The 21,851-nt window shown below is 36.1% G+C and overlaps 1 non-coding gene across 1 annotated transcript; it reads left to right on the top strand.

The window, feature by feature from the left end:
- Nucleotides 1-20,038: 20,038 nt before the first annotated feature.
- LOC111561993 lies at nucleotides 20,039-20,187 on the top strand. Its single transcript, XR_002745066.1, has one exon. It is a non-coding gene; the product is annotated as a U12 minor spliceosomal RNA (small nuclear RNA).
- The last annotated feature ends 1,664 nt before the right edge of the window (nucleotides 20,188-21,851 follow it).

Raw genomic sequence — 21,851 nt, 5'->3', positions numbered from 1 at the left:
TTACATCTTTATTGAGTGATAGGTACTGTTATACACAAATTAAATTTAAGTTTTCTGCCTTGAAGGTATTTATAATGCAATAAGGAGACAGATATTTGAACAAACCGATTGAGCATAACGTTGCCAAAGTTGAAATATGTATAATATAAAGTTGAAACTTCAGAGAACTAATTCCTTAGTCTAAATTGCAAAGTCAGGGGGGATTTCTCAGAGAAAGCAGTGTTTGAGTTGAGGTCGGAAAGGTATGTAGGAATTTGCCAATTGGATAAGTTAGGGAAAAGTGTTTTACACAGAAGAATCTGATGTTCAGAGACATAAATCATGAGTTGGAGAGGTTGGGGAAAGGCATATAATTAGATTATAAACTGAAATGAATAATTATATGCCAAAACTTACTTTGCGCTGGGCAGTTTGCTTTGTGTGGATGGTCTAATTTCTCTCCATTACAACTCTAGGAATTAGTTAATATTACTGCCCCCATTTTACTAATGGGGAACTTGAGGCTTAAAAGAAATTAAGTAATGTGTCCAGGGTTGGTGATGAGACTGAGATTCACACTCAGGTAACTTGCCTCCAGGGCATGTGCTGTAGCTACCATACTCTTTAGCCTCTGACATGAGGACTAATAAGAGGTGAAAGTAGACATGCAGGTGGAGACACTTTCCTAAAATGACTTGGGGCTCCTCGTTAGGGATTTAGATTTTATCCTGTGATCAACATGGATAATTTGCCATTATGATGGACAAAATCTTTACAGAAAATAGAAGCTTATCCTATAAAGATGGCAAATATTTCTTGAGCAGCTAATATGTTTCAGGCACTGTTCTAGGCAGTGGGGAACACAGTAGTAAATAAAAAAACAAAAATCCCTGCCTTCATGGAGCTTACATTCTATCGGAACAAGGTAATAAACACATAGAAATATATAAAATATGTAGGATGGAAAATGATAAGTGATAGGGAGAAAATAAACAGGATGAGGTGCATAGGAAAGGCTGGAGGGTTAAAATTCTAAATACGGTGGTCAGAGAAGTCCTCATTGAGAAGTTGTCATTTGAGCAAAGATGAAGGAGATGAGGGAGTGAGCCATGTGACCCATGTGGCCAGCATTCTAGGCACAGGGAACACCAAGTATGAAAGTCATATGGAAGATAAGCTGTGGTCATTGGCCTCAAGGAGTTCATAAGACTGATTAATGCATGCTAATAATTGATTACAAGGTTGCATAAAAAGCAATAAAATGTAGTGTGATGAAAACAAGCTCTGGTGACTAGTTATCTTGGTTTGAATTCTAGTTCTTCTTCTCACCCCTCATTTTAACTTGGACAAGTCATTTAGCATTTCCGTTTCATTATTTGTAAATAATAATACCAACCATAATGTTGTTATAGGTTAGGTAGAACATTGTGTGGCGTAAGTTCACAGAAAATGCTGGTTGTTTAGAAAAAAATAGTGATCCTATGTTACATTCAAAGAATATTTCAGTATATTCAGAGTACTTTTTCAGACATGATCTTATATGATTTTGCAGTTGGCTTATGGAAGGCAGTTATTATTAAACCCACTTTTTGAATAAGGAGACAGAGAACCAGAGGGTTGAGTGACTCAATCAAGGTCATGCTATTATTATGTATTAGTGCTGGAACTAAAACCCTTGTCCTTTTTCCTGGTTTCTAGACTTTATTTTCCACTCTAGCACCACACTTCTCAGTCCACTGTCTGTAAGAAATATGCAGTTGCAGAAAAATTCTTCCAGAGCAAGTAGAATTTGGAAGGTGGACACAATAAAGATAGAGGGTTAAGGGGAGAGGGAGAAGGAAAGTGGTCATTTCAAGCAAAAGGAAGAGAATTAATACCCAGAAAATTCAGAGGAGATTTTATTTGGGGTTGTGGAAATATGATGATGGGAGTAACAGTGATTAGACCAATTTGACTAGGAGACGAGGCAGAAGCCATAGGCAAGTTGAGGCCAGATGGTAAAGAACTTGAAATGTCAAGCTAAGGCATGTGAGCTTTATTTTTGGCATCAAGGAAACCATTGATGGTTTTTAAGTAGAGGAGTGATATGGAAAAAAAAAACTGTACACTTTAGGGGGAAAAAAAAATCTGATAGAATGGATAGGAGGTAGGGAGGAAATAAAGTAATGAAGATCAATTCTGAGAATATTAGGAGTAATCCACAGGGAGGATGAAATATTCAAATGGCCCGTATTAGGATAAATTAGTCCATCTAAAATTAAATTCATTTCAACACAGAAGCTTCCTACTCTGTTAAGGAAAACTCAACCTATGTTTGGAAGTTTAGTTATTTCCAGGTGCTTCAGGTGGAACGCATGCATGCAATAGACTTGCTGGAACGTTTTGCCTGTGTGCTGTTCTGTTTCAGATGGTGACAGTTTGAGTGTGATATGTTGCACATGCTGCTTTGGAAACATATGAAGAAACGTCAAATGCACGTGTCACGCAATGCATAACTTAGACTAAGACTTGTTTTTTCTTCTGCTGCTTAGCAGCTGCAGTTAACACTTTCTGGAATATCAAATGCCCCCAGTATCTCTTCTACTGGCTGCAGTAGCAGTAACAGCAGCAGCTCCAGGAAAGTACTATCGCAGCTGGCCGCGTAATCCCCGGGTTTCATCTAAGGAATGCAAAACTACTTGATGGAAGCAAGGGGGAAATGGTCCATTGGGGAGCAGGGCCTGGGTGAGGAGAGAACTAATAACCAAAACCAGTATGACCTGTGACATCCGAGACTTACCCCCAACCCTCTCGTTTTCTTGCTAGTTTATTAACAGTTTAAAACAAAACAACAGCAAAAAAGGAATCACATATTTGGGGCCGAGCGAGTGGACTCACCAGCTATCCCTGATCATTTCTTGGTATGTGTGCCCTACTGCCAAATAATTGAATGAGGTATTGTTTACAAGGGCAACTAGAGAAATAAATTCTTATTTTACTGGACTCATGGAAAATGCCTGTTAATTAGCTTGGGGAGAAAAAAAAAGTCTTTTTCGGGCCTGCAGCCATTCCTTGTCAGGTCGGAGTCTCATTAGCCCTCCTGAGCTAAGTAGGGTCTAAGCTTCCAGCACAGCCAGGGAAATCTCAGAGGCTTCCTCGTGCAGCATTGGGGACAAAAGACTTTCCTTCTGTTCTTTGTAATGATGGACTCTGAATTGCTGAAGGTATCACTGTGGCCCCTTTCATAAGGAGGTTCATACTGTGGTAAATATCAAACGTAATTCTTTGTACACATTGTCTATTACTTCTTAACTCAATAAAATCTTTCTCTTATGGATAGATAAATATTTACTGCAAATCTGAGTTTCTTTTAATGACATGAAGTTGGGCTCAGGATCATGGCAAGGTACGCAGTTTCACATGAAACTGGATAAAGATTTTTTCCCCAAAAGCAACTGATGGAATTTCAAAATCTCAGACACCACTTCATTCTAAAATTATGCACAAATGGTAGGGCTAGGGAGCAATTATCTGGAACACAACTTGTTGGATAATGCAGTGGACAAATGTGAATTTTCCTGACTGGTTTTTGATGTAATAGGCAGTGCATTTACTTTTGGGGCATAGGGAAAGTAAGAAAAAAGAAAGCATCCAGTAGGTAAGAAAAAGAAGACAGAGGGCAGATATAGCCAAACAAGAAAAATATTTGTATATAGAGAGAGGCAGACAGGCTAGGAAACAAGAGGAGGTGAGAAAAGAGTAGAAAAGAGGCAGAGAAGAAGGGCTTATTCCAGGTGGAGATATTGCTTTGTATCCTAGCCTAGCTGACTCAATCTTCGTATTCTTAGAGTTTCAGTGGCTGCATGGCTTTCCTCTCATAATAGCTAGTGAAGAACAAATGGTCATCAGGTTTCTTTATTCTGGATAGCAGAAGTCATTTGGCACTTCCACTGGAGATGATTTAAAACTAGTGGGGAACAGCAGGGTAGAGTGTTGTCCTTTGCCTTGACGAATTATTTAAAAATAAGGTGGAACACACAAGTTGAATGAAACTTTGTAATATTAACTTCCATTCTTCTGATAAAAGTCTCCTCAATGACTTCCTGGGCATAAGACCTGTAGGAATTTCTGTCTCTGACTCTCCTAGCCATCAGAACATCCCATCAGGATGCCTGAGAGAGGGCTCTGTGGGTCAAATTGTACTTTGGTCCACTCATGGAGTTGTCGCGGTCAATGGAACTGTCCCCAGGATGACAGCCAGAGAACTTGCCTAGGCCAAGATAAATGCATTAGAAAGCAAAAGAGGAATGCGGCTCAATGGGCAGTGAAAATCAATGAGAGCAAATTGGCCCATTTTTGCCTCACTGACTTGTACTGTCCATTAAGCCCTATTTGCTGGTTCATGGTTGTTCACTTCATTTACTTTCTAATCCTTCTTTTGCCAGCTTGGCGCATCTCCAGGTTAGTGCAATCCTGTTAATTGCATCGCCTGCTACCGACTAACTGTGACACAGGCCTTATCACCTCGTTACAGGGATTGGACATGAAACTCTGCGCATGAAACCCAGCATGAGTCCCGCTTTGTTTAGGATTGGGACTTAAATCAGACATGATCTCACAGCTTCTTGGGAATGGAGACTTTCCATGTCCTCATATCTCCAAAGGAGTTGGGATTTGCTATAGCTTACTTGACATTTACAGCCTCACTGCCACTGTGATCACTGCAATGCTTTAGACAAGAAAGTTGGAAAAGTAGAATATCCTATGGCGGGACAAAGTTTTGGGGAATTTCCTTTTCCTATAGAATCCATGTCCTCCTAAGAACTAGGGCTGTGTTAGTGTATTTATTAAACTGTGTCAGAACTGCCCGTCTGTGTATTTTTTTCACTAGAGAGTGAGCTTCTCAACAGCAAGGAAGTTAGGTATTTTCATTTTTTTGTTCCTACCAGCTAGCCCAGTGCTTGCCAATAATAATTTGCCCATTGAGTACACCATACAGCATTATTGTGAATGTAGCACCTACCACAAGCTGGCTCATTTTCAAAATAATTCTATGGAGCTAAATATTATTATTTCAATACTCTAAATGAAGGAACTGGAAGTCAAAGAAGTTCATCTTCACGTCTGTGATTGGCAAAGCTAGAATGCAAGCTCAGGGTGCCTGACGTTAAAACCCCTAGCTTTTTTTCCATGTCTTATGTTAAAGAGACTTAATAGATTTGATTTTATAATGAGACCATTAGAAGTCGACCACATGCATCACAGCATCTCTCGGTAAACTGAAGATGAATTACAAAGTTTTTGCCGAACTTCATAAAATTGCTAAACATGTTGACATTTTGAAAAATACACGTAGTCTACGGCCACACCACCCTGACCATGCCCGATCTCGTCTGAAAAATACGTATAAACCTTAGTTTATAAAATATCTCATTTTTACTGAAGTATCTAGTAATACAAAATAGGAAAAAGAATCTACTCTTTTGAGAACAATTTATTTTAATCCTTTTTTTAACCTCATGCAGTATGCCTGATTGTTCAAAGAGAAATTAGCTTGGGTTTGTCTTGATAGTCAGTAAGAAAATCTGATCTCTCAAAAAGGGTCTAGTCACTTCATTTTATGAGTGCCAGTCACTATCGGATGACTTTCTTTTAGTTACTGAGTAGGGTTTGGGACTGTAATAGTCTGTCATTTAGTTTCTGAGTCAAAATGTAGTAGACTGCAGAATGACCTCCTTGTTGGAATTACACAGTGTTGGCCTTCCCCAGTACTTGTGCACGTGTGCGTGACTCCATGATCCCACACAAAGGCTTGTGTCTGTTTTCTCCAAACGCCACGTGATGTGCTCCACATGGCTCCTGTTCCAGCCTCGTATTCTGGATTGACTTCAATTTGAGTAATTATTTTCTCACCTCAGTTCCCCCTACAGTTTTAACTGGATACATTCCTCTCTTTAACGTGGGGTTTTGAACTCTTGCATAGTTTTATTTTACAGCATTTGAGAACTATTTTTATGTGATTTTGTTTTTCAGCTTCAATAATCAAAATATGCACTTTTTCATTCCATAATAAGCGTGAAGTCTTGAACTCAAAAAAGAAGACTCAACTGGCAGTACATTTTTTTTTGTATTTGCATAAACTTGGTGCACCAAATTTATATGTTAACAAATATTTCCCATTCTTTCTATTTTCACTTTCCTTCAAACTCACTTTCTAACCTATTGTCTTATTCATCATTCAACTCCACACCAAATTCCCAATGGTGAGAAAATTCCTGTTATTTTCAAAAAATGCGATTATTTTTCATTTTAATTCTATTTCTGTCTGCCTTTAAGCTTGTTATTCAAAGTTATATAAGATGTCTCTACTTTTTTTTCCCTTTCCCCCCTTTCTTTCCTTCCTTCCTTCCTTCCTTCCTTCCTTCCTTCCTTCCTTCCTTCCTTCCTTCTTTCCTCCCTTCCTCCCTCCCTCACTCTTTCTTTCTTTCTTTCTTTCTTTCTTTCTTTCTTTCTTTCTTTCATCTTTCTTTCTTTCTTTCTTTCTTTCTTTCTTTCTTTCTTTCTTTCTTTCTTTCTTTCCTTGGTCCCACTGATAAATATCTAACTTCCCAGGGGCAAAACAACAGTCGGCAACGTTTGCCCTACAACCCTGTACTTTACATCAGACTTCCACAATCACTTTTTTGTCTTTGTTGCACAGAATTCAATTGAGAATTTTGAACAACTTCCTTTTGCTTTTACAAAGAAAAGAAAAGAAAAGAAAAGAAAGAAAGAAAGAAAGAAAGAAAGAAAGAAAGAAAGAGAAAGAAACCCCAGTGTTATATATTAAAGATGCACATAAAAATCTGGTAATTTTAGCACTTATGCCTTTGCACAGTTAGGAGCTTTGTGAGCCTATGGTCTCCCTCTTCCTTGCTACACCCTCCATCTCTAGGCACTGGGTTTTTCCAACAGTGACAGTGTGAAGACAGCAGGGACAAACATCCTGTATGAGTCAAACATTACCTGATCTGACCTTGAGTATTTATTTGCCTATTTATTCAACAAACATTTATTGAGCTTCTACTAATGCCAGCCTGTCCATGGGGATTTCTTGGTAAACATCAGTTTTTCAGACCATTGATGTCTGATTTTTGAATTAATAACTCATTGTTTGGTCTACCCATTTAGATAACCTATGTTACCACCTGAGCTAAACCTGAATTTCAGGAGGCTCTCTTCCTGAAAACTCTCTTGACTTTCCCTAAAGACTACAGTTCTTATATTCAGATAGTAGTAAGATTTTCATCTGAATATAACATAAAGGAACTGTTTTAATGATATCTACACTATCTGATACAGTGGTCTGAGCTCAGACAGCCAACTTTTGCAAGCACTGTTACAATTTGAAGTCACAGATCTGTGACAACTTTTTATTCAGCCAAAATACATATATAATGCTTAAACTAGAGCAGGCCTTCTAAAATGAAATGGAAGCAAGTTTTGTTGCTAAGCAAATGCTGTACTGTCAACCATATAACTAGCTCTCCTATTAAAACCAAATAAAAAGTTGGATTTCTACTATATAAGTTGTACATTGAGATATAGAACTGCAGGCCTAACTTCTGAATATATGATTTTATGTTGTTTTAAACAAAACTATTATAGCTAAGTGTGCAACTAGTGAACTGTAATGTTAGTATACAAAAGCATGTATATTTATATGGTATAAGAAGAGATATAGACATGACTTAAAATTTTAAATTATAATATTTATAAGCAAATGTTCTCCTTATAAGCAGAACTGTCTATATATATATATATATATATATATATATATATATATATCCAGGATATATATATATATATATATATATATATATATATACTTTTCATCATTACATGTATATAATGATGAAAAGTAGATGCAGAGAGATCCTCAAGGGAAATACTATTATTCTTGATATATTTTAGTTCACAAATATATATTAAAATGAAAATAATGTTGTTGGAGTAGATCTCAAAACAATTTTTGTAAATCAACAACATTTTATTTTGATTTTGTAGCTAGAGGACTATTTATTTTATTCCACTTCAGATAACTTTTACACAAAAATGCCAGTGAGAGAAATCGCAAGTAAGGGAATCTAATAATTTATCTCCCCCTTATTGTTTCTGGGCAAACATAAGAAAATGATCTTGGTCACTAGACCTGGATAGTTTCACACACAATTCCCACCCTTTTATTTCATTGTAATGGCAATCTCAGAATTCTAAAAGACCAGTTCAAGAGCATGACACCTAAACCTAAGGAGTGAGGACAGTCTCATCTATTGGAAGCTTGTGCAATAAAACAAAATCTCAGTATCACCAACCAGGATATCCTTACTTAAATACTCACAAAGGAATGAAGAATAAAATGAAGATATAAAGACATGGTACTTTCCACAGCTTTAAAAAAAAACTTTTCTTGTAACTGCAAGGTTAAAAAAATCAAAAATTCTAAACACATGCCACTATAATTTTTATAAATGTGCTTATGAATACATTTAAAGCTTTAATTACAACATACATAACACATAAACAGGTTGCTAAATACTTTCTTGAGTTCGGTAAATCCAAGAATTAAAATTAAAGCTTAAAGCTGCTTCATAATAATTAATTTGGTTGAATTCAGATATTTTGTACATTGTAATCTTCAAGTAAGGAGCTTTTAGATTTTAAAATTACTTTCTCAAAAATTATTATTATATTTAGTAAATTTGATCTTTAAGATTTTTGGTATTTTTAAAAATGTATGCATAAAAGGAATGATTTTATTATTTAAAAGTCTATACTTAGCTCAGTAGGCATTGGGAAGTTAGGACTAATGAACCATGATATTTTGTGACATTTCATTAATAAGGTTTTTTTTCCTCTGTTCTTAAATGGTTTTTGTATACTTAGCACTTTTCTGCCAGGTTATGATCAACTAGTGACTAATTTCTTCTATCTATTCAAGAAACGTGAATGAAATGTCTTTGTGTCATAACCAAGAATGGTCTTTTGGTAACTTCTTTAACAATACTCTCAGTTCTTACATGATTAGGTGGAGAAATAGGACAAAAATATCCTGGATAAATTGTTCTAAATATTTGTGACACAATATTTTGTGGGATAACACTAAAAGCTAAGGGACAGTCCATATACAAACTCCAATCAAGAGAATTATGTTCTACTACGTTTAAGACCCTTCTTGACAATGCCATTGCTAAAAAGCTATTCTCTTAACAACTCAATACTTCAATCTTGGAGCTCTTGGTCAAAACTTGAGTAATCTGCACTTAAACTTTATTGGAAATCATTGACATAAATTTGCATATTCCATAAATTGCATCTCTATCTTGATTTGTAGATGCTAACATTACCTACTTTACTATATTGGAATCAAGCTACCGGTTTTAAGGTTCTTTCTGCCACTTATTCCCATATCTGCTAGTGGTCAATTTTATGATATCTAACTTAGGTATATGATAAATATAAGCACTTGATAAATGTTTGACTAGTTTATCATGGTTGGCTAGTTTACCATGGTTGGAAGAAGCATTATCATGGTTTGACTAGTTTACCATGGTTGGAAGCATTTTTCCCATTTTCTTTATCAAAAAAAAAGTTTAAAGAAGATAAACATATTAAAAGTTGATGTTGAAGAAAGGGTCAGAACCATGGGCAATGCTAAAACTTGAAATTGGGGTTTCTGAAATTCTAAAATTGGGGTTTCTGAAATTCTGAAATTGTGGCCACAATGCCACAACTGACTCGGAATGCAGTAAGTAGATAAATCCACATGGAATAAGGCAGGTTGGTGCACTTCTGACTGTGAAGCTCAAATAATTTGGACCAGGTCTACTTATCTACCAGAACACATTTGCCTAAGCTTTGTCAGTTGTTTAGAGCTTCCTATTGATGAAACAGAACCCTTTTTTGACTGGTCAGTCTGGCGCTCTATTAATTGTTAAATATGTTTTGAAGATTATTTCTATATGTAGAGGGATTCAATGGACAAGATATTAAATGTCTGGAGATCTCAAGAGAAATTATTAGAGGCAGAAAGGGAAAGGAAAATGCTATTTGCCTCGTATTACTATGCATCCATTCCTGATTAGGACTTTTTATACCTTTATAGAATACCCATTACATAGGTGAGGAATTTGAAACCCAGAGTTCGAGATGAAATAAAATAACAAAAGTAATATGCTTAGAGCAACTCTTCTACTATTCATATCCGTTCAAAAATTTATGAGCACTGAGTGTTGTATGTAAGTGATGCATCACTAAACTATACACCTGAAACTAATATTACACTGTATGTTAACTAACTGAATTTGAATAAAAACTTGAGGGGCCCCTGGGTGGCTCAGTCGGTTAAGCGGCCGACTTCGGCTCAGGTCATGATCTCACGGTCTGTGAGTTCAAGCCCTGCGTTGGGCTCTGTGCTGACAGCTCGGAGCCTGGAGCCTGTTTCAGATTCTGTGTCTCCCCCTCTCTAACCCTCCCCCGTTCATGCTCTGTCTCTCTCTGTCTCAAAAATAAATAAACGTTAAAAAAATTTTTTTTAAATAAAAAAAAAACTTGAACAAAATTTTAACAGATTCATAAACCTGTGCTTTCTGAAGTGGAATCTGTTGTAATATGCAAATACTTTAAACCATTTTTTTTTCCTAAATACCACTGATTTACACATATGAACTGTGCTATCAAAGATTGACTTTCTTAGAGGATAGGGACAGATTGTTATGGTGGAAAGTCAGCTTTCTGATTACATAAAGTAACCTTTTGGCTTTTGAGAAGCTGTGAAGTAATGTAACAGAAATTTTATGACTTTCCCAATCTTGGTATTGGCAAAGTCAAAATTACAAATTTGAATGTACTAAAAGCCTATTCTTATGTCTTTACACCATTCCATATTGCTTCTAAATTGGAATTTTGTAAGCTACTTGAAATTGAGACCATGTTTTCTAATTTTTTCTATTTCCATGTCATTAACTCTTTAGTGTCGGTACATGTTTAGTACAAACGTGTGATTTGGTCACTATTTGGTTGACTCATTCATTCAGAAAATATTTTGAAAATCTTTTTATATAATACATATTGTATTGGAAAAATATAAGTAAAATTATGCTTGTTCTTGAGGTTACATAATATATAATACATAATACATAGGTAGATGGACAAGGATGGAAATTCTCATTAGGTCAAGTGTGGTGGTGAGAGGGGACATGTCAGCTAATGGGAGAAAAAGACTGGGCCAAATTTTGGTTTTGTACATATTGTTTCTTGCACAAGTTACTCAGTCTTACTGAATGTCTATTTCCTTACCTGTAACACAGATACTACTTAATAAGCTTGTTTTAAGGACTTGGTTCATACGAAGCACACAAGACATGATATTACTTTTAAGTATATTATTAGTAGTATTAGTATTTGCAAACCACCATAATTCTTCCTATGTGTTAATGAAAGACACTGTTAAAGTGGAATTATTAGAAGGGATTTTGAAGTATAAACAGAAAAGTATCAAATGAATAAGAAAGTATTATAAGCACAGTGAGTGATCAGTAGAAACACAGACTCACTTTATCAAGTGTAAAAGATTAAATTGCACATTTGGGTGGGTGGCAAGTTTGTTAGTTTTGTACAGAAAGTAGTATAAACTCAGTGACTCACTGATTCACCTTGAGAAGGAAAGTACGCAGATGTGTGTGTGTGTGTGTGTGCGTGTGTGCATGTGGATGTACGTGTGTTTAGCACGTAGCTTTGAACTTGTTTGAACCTGGTCTTTCCAAGAAAATAGGAAGAATGTTTTTTTATGATCTAGAGGCTGTATTCTGTCACAGATCCATTAAAGCCCAATGTGAGGCCATTCTCATGTAACAGGCAGTGACAGTGGACATTTTGCTTCACTTGCACCAAAAAAAATAAAATAAAATAAAATAAAATAAAATAAAATAAACTTCCTAAATTCTAACATTTTATGAGTATCTTGAGTAACAAATTAGGAAAAGCACTTACTGGAGCCAGAGAAATCTAAATATTCATCTTCATCCTTAAAGTTGGTGGTTGATAAGGTGAACATAGATATGGGGAGCTTTTGATTCTGGGTATGTCCACTCTGACCCAGAGCAGTGAACATTCAGAGGCAGCTGACATAGGACACGAGTGGACATCAGAAGATTCAGGAAAATGAAACAACAAAAAAAGACCTGGCCAGACTAGGACTAGTCATGTCACAGTATGGCGAAGGTACTATAATCATCCCTACTTTACAGAATAAGGCTAAGAGACAGAGAGACATTAAATAACGCCCAAAGTTACAGCTAGTAAGTGAAAGAATTGGGCTCCAGGGACTATCTTCTTTTTTTATTATTATTAAATTTATTTTAATTCACATTATTTAAATACAGTGTAACATTGGTTTCAGGAGTAGAACCAAGTGATTCAACACTTACATATAATACCTAGTGCTCATTCCAAGTGCACTCCTTAATGCCCATCACCCATTTAGCCCACCCCCCCATGGACCTCCCCTCTAACAACCCCCCATCTATTTTCTGCATTTTAGAGTTTCTTATGGTTTGCCACCCTCTCTGTTTTTATCTTATTTTTCCTTCCCTTCCCCTATGTTTCTGTTGTGTTTCTTAAATTTCACATATGAGTGTAATCATGTGATATTTGTCTTTTTCTGCAGAGGACATGTTCTTAATCACTGCTTACCTAGGATGAGATCAGTTTGGAGTACATTGTGTTTGATATCTAGATTTGGTGTCCAGATTTATTGAGATAGAAGGAGATGGAAATCCAGCTCTGGAAGTCAGGATAGAGATAGTAACTGGATATAGATTTGGAAACATGAACACAGATGAGCTCACCCAAAAGAAAGAGTATCTAGAAGGTTATACCTTTGACTGAAATAGGACACACCAGAAAGGAAACGTGCTGTCATTAATACAGACAGCACCAGCGGTAGGAGATTGAATTGCTCAGGGATATAATGAAGTGCAGAAGCATCTGCATCAAATGCAGAAGCATTTGAAATCAAGTGACTAGGTTGAGATAGAAATGAAAAGGATGAAATGTGTTAAATGGAACAGAGAAGTGGAGGAAAACCAGAAAAATTAGCATTTCAGAAGTCAATATTCAGAAAAGAGTATCGAGAAGATAGAGGAAAGTGGTTGACTGTGTGAAATATAGCCCAAAGCAGAGAGGTCTAACAAAGGAGCCATTGAGATTTAATAATGAGTTGTTATTGGTAAGCTTGGGTGAGGTGACAGACTGAAGTCAGATTATAGTAGGTTGAAGAGTGGACTGAAGTGAGTGAAGAAATTAAATAAAAACAGACTTTAGTCACCTATCTGGCAGTTATCACACCACCCAGATGTATTTCCATTGTTTTTTTTTTCAACATTAAGGTAAGAATTTCATGTCAACCTGATAATGCTCCCATATGGACATCAGTCTATTTTTACTCATAGGTTAGAAGGCTCAGTAAAGAGCCAGCTGAACAGGTTTAGAGTAGAAACCACGGAGCTCTACAGTTCTCATTCTCTCATCTCGATCCATCCACATACACCAAGCATGTCAATGGAGAGTGCTTGACCAGGAGGAGTGGGAGAGGGAGCAACTCTGAGTTTGATCCCAGCTTTGCATCTTCAAAACTTTGTGGCCTGGGGCACATTTCTTAAGTTCTAAATCTCAGGCTTCTGATTTCTAAAATGGAGGTATTGACAGTGCTCAGATGATCAAATTGTTCAGATGATCAAATGCATTATTATAAGCAAAGTATTTATCATTGTGTCTCAAGTCATTAAGTGCCTAATAAATGATAGCTGCTATAATGATTATTTATTATTATCATTATCATCTGTACTTTACTTTAATTCCTTGTGACTAAGCATAGTGACTTGTCTGGGAAACTGCCTGACTTCCTTTATGGATATCATCCAGCCATCAATACAGATCATGGGATTTGGGGGAAAATAGATAAACTCTTGAGTGTAGTTACATTGATTTCTAACTGTTTCATCCCTGGAAAATGTCTTATTTGTCCTATTTGTAATTTCTACATATGTACAATTATAAAAAAATACTTCCCTTATAGAATCATTGTAAAAATTGGATGAAACATTTACTTAAAAAGTGTTTTGTACTGGCACTTACTAAGTTCAATATAAAGGTATGTTTGAATTCATTTATTTTCAGGATTAAACATGAAAAATGGAGTCAGGTTATTTCTTTTCGTTTTTTCATTTGACACTTTTTTTGGTTTGAGATACTTTGCTCTATTTTTCCTTCCCTATGAAAGGCTGCTAGATCCAAGGGTCAGTATCTGCAAAGATCTAGCCTGTCTCATGAAAATATAGAAGTACAAACAACAAAATCATTTCAAGAAGCTTTTATGTTGGACATGGGAAAAGATAACAGCTCTAAATAGATGAGCCATGTGTTCACCATCAGGGTCGGCACTGCCACTGAGAACTCATGGGATCTGGTAGATTCAACACGCTCTTATTCTCCTACGTTTTAACCCAAAACCAAATTTCTGCTTCAATCTTTGATAATCTCATTTACTTAGTGCAGCAACTGCTGTATACCCAATGTGGCTAGGTTCCCCTCAATAGTCCCTCTTTTATGACTCTAGTACTTGCTAGACTTTCACTTTTAAATAAAATGGTTAATAATTCCTCTGGTGTATTTGAGATTTTTTTAAAGTATTTTTTCAGTCTAGTTTAATCTGTGTTTAATTTAATATATTAAATCTTAATTTAATATTTTATAATTTGAGCTAATATATTTAAAATGCATTACATCTTAATTTTATATATTCAATCACAGTTTAATAAAGTTTCCTTTTAACATCTTGATTAAAAGGACTGTTGCATGGTACTTATGCCTTTCAATTAAACTCCAAGCACTGTTGTCTCAGTGGGCTTCAGTATTCCATCAAGGGCTAGAGGCCTGAAGTCCAAACAAGGAGGAAGAAATGCCAGTAGAAAAATATAGAAACCTTAGTATTGGCCTATCCTTCTGACCTACTGACTTCTTTATTGGTAAGAGTGATGCTGGTTGCTGTAACAGGCAAATTTCGAAGTTTCAGTGGCTTAGAACAATGGAAATTATCCACATCATCTATCAAACTAATGTTCCTGGTCCATGTGTTGTTCTCCAAATGGTGATTCTGGTACCCAGTGTCATTCCATCCTATTGATCTGTTATCTTCAACACTGGTCACAAAAAGGTGAAAGAATGTTGAGGATCATGTGGATGGGTTTGAATGAGCCAGATCTGGAGGTGACACATGTTATGTCTCTTCCTGTTCAGTTGGTTAGAACTCAAGTCGCGTGATTTCTAACTCCAAGGGATGACTGGGATTGAATTGAACTAATGTGCAAAGGAGAAAGAGGAAATGGGATTGTTTGTATTTAAGATGTTATTATTTGTATCCCAAAGTACATAGAACATTAATTATTTTATTCCTAGAATAACTTCTTTGCACCTAGCATGAAATTCAGTATCTCTGAGGAAATTAAAAATCTCTAACTAAAAGACAAAACAAAATAATACAAAAACAAACAAACAAAAACCCTGCTATTTGAGAAAGAATGCCAACAAATGGAAAGTCAACATGGAAAACGTCATTACTTCTGTATGTTTGTGAACCATAGTCTGCCCTCAATCAGTAAGCTTCTGTACCAAAGTAAACAAACAAACAAACAAGCAAACAAACAGAACTAAGCAGTAACAACCAGAAAAATACTTTGAGAGGAACACCCAGGTCCTTCTATGTTTGTATATCTGTACTTTTGAAGGTGTCAAAGAGAAGGGTGTACCAGGTGTTCAACTATTTAATAAAGAGGCAAATATTGATGAGTAGAAACAGAAAACACAGAGGTCCTGACCCACCTTCCCTCAAAAAAGATAAGAAATTGTGACAGAGCCACAGATTTTCATTATGAATATAGCATTGAAATTTTGCTAACAAGCATATTTTGAGCAATCCATTAAAAGCTCATGATATATGAATGGTAAATAGGGACATGAAAAAACTCTAAATATTATTAGTTATTTGGGAAAGGCAAAGTGAAACCACAATGAGATACCACTGCACAGATTTTAGAATGGCTAAAATTAAAAAGTCTGGCCTCATCAAGTGCTGACGAGGAAGTGGACAAAGTGGATTTCTGATTAAATGCTGATGGATGTAAAAAGCATTCAAACACTTTGCTGGTGATTAAAGCATAAACCGCTTTGGAAAAATATTTGGCAATTTCTTAAAGAATTAAACATACACCTACCATATGATCGAGCTATTACATGCCAAAGTATTTTCCCAAGAGAAATAAAAACATATGTCCACACAAAGACATGTGCATGAATGTTCATAGCAGCTTTATTTGTAATAGTCAAAAGCTGGAAACAACCCAAATGTCCATTAACAAGTGCCAACAACTGTGGTATACCATGCAATAGAATACTTCTTAAAAATAAGGAATAAATATTGATACATGCTACAACATGGATGCATCTCAAAATAATTATGCCAAGTGAAAGAAGCCAGACAAAAATATAGTGCGTTTAAATAAAATTTAAATAAAATTCTAAAATATATAAACTAATCTATAGCGACAGCAGATCAGTTGTTGTCTGGGGAGGGAGGAGAAGGGCTATAGAGAGAGATAAAGTCTTCAAGCTACTTTTGGGGGAGCTATTGATGTGTTCATTATCTGGATTGTAGTAACAGTATACATATAGGTCGAATCTTTTCAAATTGTATACTATGAGCAGTTAACTGCCTTTTAATTATACCTCAATAAAGTTGTCTTTAAAAACTAATAGTATCCAATGAGAAGAATTCACCATCGCTTCTGGATATCCCTGTCAAAAATATATAACCAGAATTTAAACCTAAATTAAAGGACATTCTACCAAATAACTGACCTGCAATCTTTAAAAGTGTCAAAGTCCAAAAATCTAAGTAATAGTGAAGAAATGTCGCAGACTGAAGGTAACTAAAAAGTTTCTATGCGTGATTCTGAACTGGATTTTTATGCTTTGTGAACAATCGGCAAAAAATGGAACAATTTTTTGGAAAAATTGGCAAAACTTGACTGGTGTTTGACTGTTAAATGGCAATAATATATAATGTTAATTTCCTGAATATGATGGTTATATTATGTTTATATAAGGAAATCTCCTGCTTATAGAAAATACACATTGGGGCAGTAGGAGACAATGGAGCATTGGATTAACAAATTACTCGCAAATGGTTGTGGACCACTGCATCTTTGTGTACTTCCTCAAAGTGGTGTTTAATTATAGTTTGTAATCATTTCAAAACTAACAATTTTGGGAACAATTGTCTTAATAATAAGAAAAACAAAAAGCTCAAATAAAAAATGGGCAAAGAATTTGAACAGATATTTCATGAAAATTGAAGTATGGGTGGCAAAGAAGCATATAGAAAGATGTTCAACATCATTAGTCATTAGGGAAATGCAAACCAAAATCATATGGAAATATCAGAAAACATGTATTAAAATGGGCAAGACTGATAATATCATGTGTTGGATGACCAAGTATAGATAGTTGAACTCTCATTCAGTGCTTTTGAGAATATGGCATGGTATAACCACTTTGGAAAAATAGTTTTGTATTTTTCTAAAAAAATAAATATATATCTACCATGTGATACCATCATTCCAATCAGAGGTATTTACCCAAGAGAAATGAAAGCATATATTCATACAAAGGTTATATACAAATTGCCATAGAAGATCTATTAGTAATATTAAAGAAACTAGAAACAATCCACGTGTTCATCAACAGGTGAATGCATAAACCATGTAATGGAATACTACTCAGCAAGAAAAAAGAATCAACCACCAATACACATAATGACACAGATAAATCTCAAAATAATTATGCTGAGTAAAAGAAGTCAGACAAAAGAAAGAGTATAGAGAAAGGGAGAGTCAGGAAAGGTAAAAAAGGGGCACCAGAAAACTTTTGGGGGTGATGGATATGATACGTTTTTTTTTCTGATTGTGTAGATGGTTTCACTGGTGTTTATAGAAGTCAAAACACATCGAAATGTGTATTTTAAATATGTGTAGTTTATTATTATATGTAAGTTATATCTCAACAGAGCTGGTAAAAAAGAGAAGAAAGAAAGAAAGAAAGAAAGAAAGAAAGAAAGAAAGAAAGAAAGAAAGAAAGAAAGAAAGAAAGAAAGAGAAAGAAAGAGGAAGAGAAAGAAGAAAGAGAGAAGAAAGGAAGGAAGGAAAGAGGGGAGGGAGGGAGGAAGGAAGGGAGGGAGGGAGGGAGAAAGTCAGAAAGGAAAACGTTTAGCTGAGTTCTTGGTAATTTTAAATAGCACAGGTTTATACCTTGGTAAGAGTCTGAACTATACCATAGTTCGATGTTGCCAGGTGAAGGTAGACATTTCTGCCTAATAGACAGTGAATTTGAGATTATAGTTAACATTTTCTTTTTGAAATCTGAGAAGGTGAACAGAATGCTTGGGGTGGACCAAGGAATTCCCTCGAGCAAAGTGAAGGCAAAGAACTTGTTTTCAATCTGATCCACCTGGCAAGTGAATGATTTATATTAGTTTTTTGATTTTCTGGTGTGGAAGTATTTCACAGAGAAGCAGAAGTCCAAAGATGCCAGGAAAATGGCAGATAAAGTTGGTTTTCCCCCAGGAAGTATCAGAGACAGTGCCACTAAATGCTTTGTCTCTACCAGCATTAGGAAATGTGCTGGGGTGAGTCAGTCATGCATGGGATTGCTTTTGTGCAAGTGTCAGGAAGGACATTAATACCAACATGAGCCTGTATTTTCTAACTAATCAGAATCCAAGGCAGAAAGGTGAATGCCATGATCTCTCTCCTTCCTTGGCTCAGCAGGCATTTGTCATCTAGCTTTCCCTTAAGGACTGATCCCTCAGGCAAAGTTGCTGGAAAGAAGCCATGTATTTGAAGCTCTATGAAGCAGTCTACAAAAGTCTTACAGAAAGCCAGTCATGGAGTGCTAGGGCAATCATAAAGGTTTTAATCAAAATATTTCTGGTTCCTCTTCCTTTAGGACACATGTAGAATTGCATTTACTGTCATTGGCACACAGCTCCCTTCCCCGCTGCTGTTCCCTGGTCTATGACGACTTCTTCTTCTTCTTCTTCTTCTTCTTCTTCTTCTTCTTCTTCTTCTTCTTCTTCTTTTAATGTTTATTTTTTGAGAGAGAGAGAGAGAGAGAGAGACAGAGTGTGAGCAGGGGAGGGGCAGAGAGAGAGAGGGAGACACAGAATCCAAAGCAGGCTCCAGGCTCCGAGCTGTCAGCACAGAGCCCGATTCGGGGTTTGAACTCACAAGCTGTGAGATCATGACCTGAGCCGAAGTCAGATACCTAACTGACTGAGCCACCCAGGCGCCCCTCTATGACTACTTCTAACCAATCAGTAGTAAATGTGTCATTTCTGGGCTAGCACATCTTAATTGCTCCCTGGCAGAGTTCTTTTTACTTTGGCTCAGAAATTGGCAATGCCAGAAATGGTGGCTTCTCACTTAGCCTGTTTCTGTATTGAGTGTAATGAGCAAGGTATCTCTTGCCTGCTTCCAATGACCATGTAGCATGAGCAAGAAAGAAGCTTTTATTATTTGAAGACACTGAGATTTTAGAGCCATTTATTAACACACCACAATTTTAGCTATACTGGCTCATTGTTTTAAAAGAACTTACATTTGATAAATTACAGACACTGATTTTCTTTCTCAAAGGTCATTTGTAGTAAGACATAGACTGAAGTAGAAGTAATGATCGATAGAAGCAAATTGATCCCATGTCCACAGACAGCATCCAGGATTTTCCACTGCATTAATTAGTTTGGAAAATGGAGAACTATTTCATTCATACATAATATAATTCACAGTTACCCCATGACTGTATTTGCATTAAATTCTACATCTTAAGCCACAGAAGCCACAGGTTTTACTAGAACTAAGATTTGGTCAAGAAACAGGTATGAACAAAATGATGTGGGCTGCTGAGTAGTAGACCCTGAAAAAGTTTAATGCTTTAAACTTATGAGTAAGGAAAATAATGATAGGGGAGGTGCCCAAATCTTCACTGGTAATGTGAGATGAATTTTTGAGCAGGTAAAGTTTTCCCCTAAGGTGACCCACCTACTTCGGAGGATGACTGGGAGTCATGATCAGCCTGTCCCCCTTTAAAACTGAAAGAGTAGACTGGTATGAAGGTAATCCATGAGACTGAGAAGGAAAAAAACAAACAACGAAAACAAAACAAAACATGCAAAGTTTACATCTGTTACATATAGGCTGACATGAACTGAATTGCCTGTAGCTAAAATTAAAACAAAGTGAGTGTTTGATGATCTGGACTCAATCTCAAGAATAAAGTAGTTGTCTCAAGAAAGGAAGAAGACTAATATGACAGTGGCCCAAGCAAATCTCAACACATCTTTTAAATTTTACCATTATTGGCATTGGCCCATTCAAATGTATTATTTAATTCTAAAGACACAAAATAGTTCAGAAAGATAGCCTGAAGATTTTCTTTTTCTTTTCTTTTTTTTTTTTCTATTCTTCCCTGAGACATGATGTTACGAATGCTCCTTTCAATAATTTGATAGATTCAAGCTCTGAGCCAGAGAGAGCATCTGTTAGAAAACATGGCAATATTCTTTCTATTTATGGCTCTTTCGGTCCAAACCACCACGACATCATTTCTGTTGTGAACCCCCATCCCTTGAAAACACAAATCACAATGATAAGGATTTGGAAGAAAGGAATTATGAAAATCACCCAACGCCTCCCAGCAATGAGAAATAACTCCTTCGGTTTACTAAATCCAGAGACTTTTCTTCATAAATAGTTCTATGAGAGTTAACCCTCAACATGGCTCAGCCAAAGTGGGAAACTAAAACACCCAGTCAGAAATGACATTAAGGAACACATATAAGATGAGCCACTGCATTTAGAGCACATTTAATAACCAGAGAAGTTACTAACTGAAGCCAAACCTCTAAGTCTTCCACCTCAGAAAGATTAAAAGCTGACAACAAAAGTGATGTTCCAGAAATTAGATTGACATATATGGTAAGGACAGAAAACTAAACAGAAGACCATGCATGTTTCTAATCCTCTTAATGTTACTCAGCTCCCAGCAGCCAATAACTTGGGGTATGGGAGGGAATCAAAAGAAATTTTTGGATTTTTGGCTTTTTCAGAGCTTAAGGAATTTCCATGTTCATGAAGTGGGTTTTCTCATCAAATGTAGTTTAAGAATTTAAGATGGCTAAGCTAACAAGAGGCAAAAATGAAGTAGATCTACCTATTATCTAAGACTACTGGATCATAGATATGCTTACGAATATTTAGCAATTTCTGGGAAATAGTGGGCAGCTTATTTCAATACTGTCATCATTTGGACATCGGGATGGCAACTCTGAACTCTGAGTGCAATTACATGTTCTGGTGGCTTTACTGGAAAGAGAATTCTGTCCATTCGTCTGCACAGAGAGTCAGAGGAGGAGCCTGAATGTAGGAAACAAAAGTGACTTCATGACATATCTTAGGCAAACAGAAAAAGAGACCAAGAAATAAGGGGCCCACAAATTATGGACTCAAGTCAAAGGCCAAGAAGAAAAGTGAATGAACATAGAGTTTGGACAATGTCTTTTTTTTTTTTTTTTTTTTAATGGAAAGACCCAAGAGATCTAGAAAGGGATCCAGGCTACAAGCTATTGTGCTGTTCTAAATGATTCCCTGCTTTCACTCTCTCCTACTCTATCACCCTGGCCCAAAATACAGTCTACACTCAGCAACCAAAACAATCTCTTACAAGTATATATTATATCACAT

The sequence above is a fragment of the Felis catus genome, chromosome C1 (assembly GCF_018350175.1).
Source record: "Felis catus isolate Fca126 chromosome C1, F.catus_Fca126_mat1.0, whole genome shotgun sequence".
Lineage (NCBI taxonomy): Eukaryota > Metazoa > Chordata > Mammalia > Carnivora > Felidae > Felis > Felis catus.
Note: the sequence above shows the minus strand (reverse complement) of the source record. Positions and strands in the feature narration are given on the sequence as shown.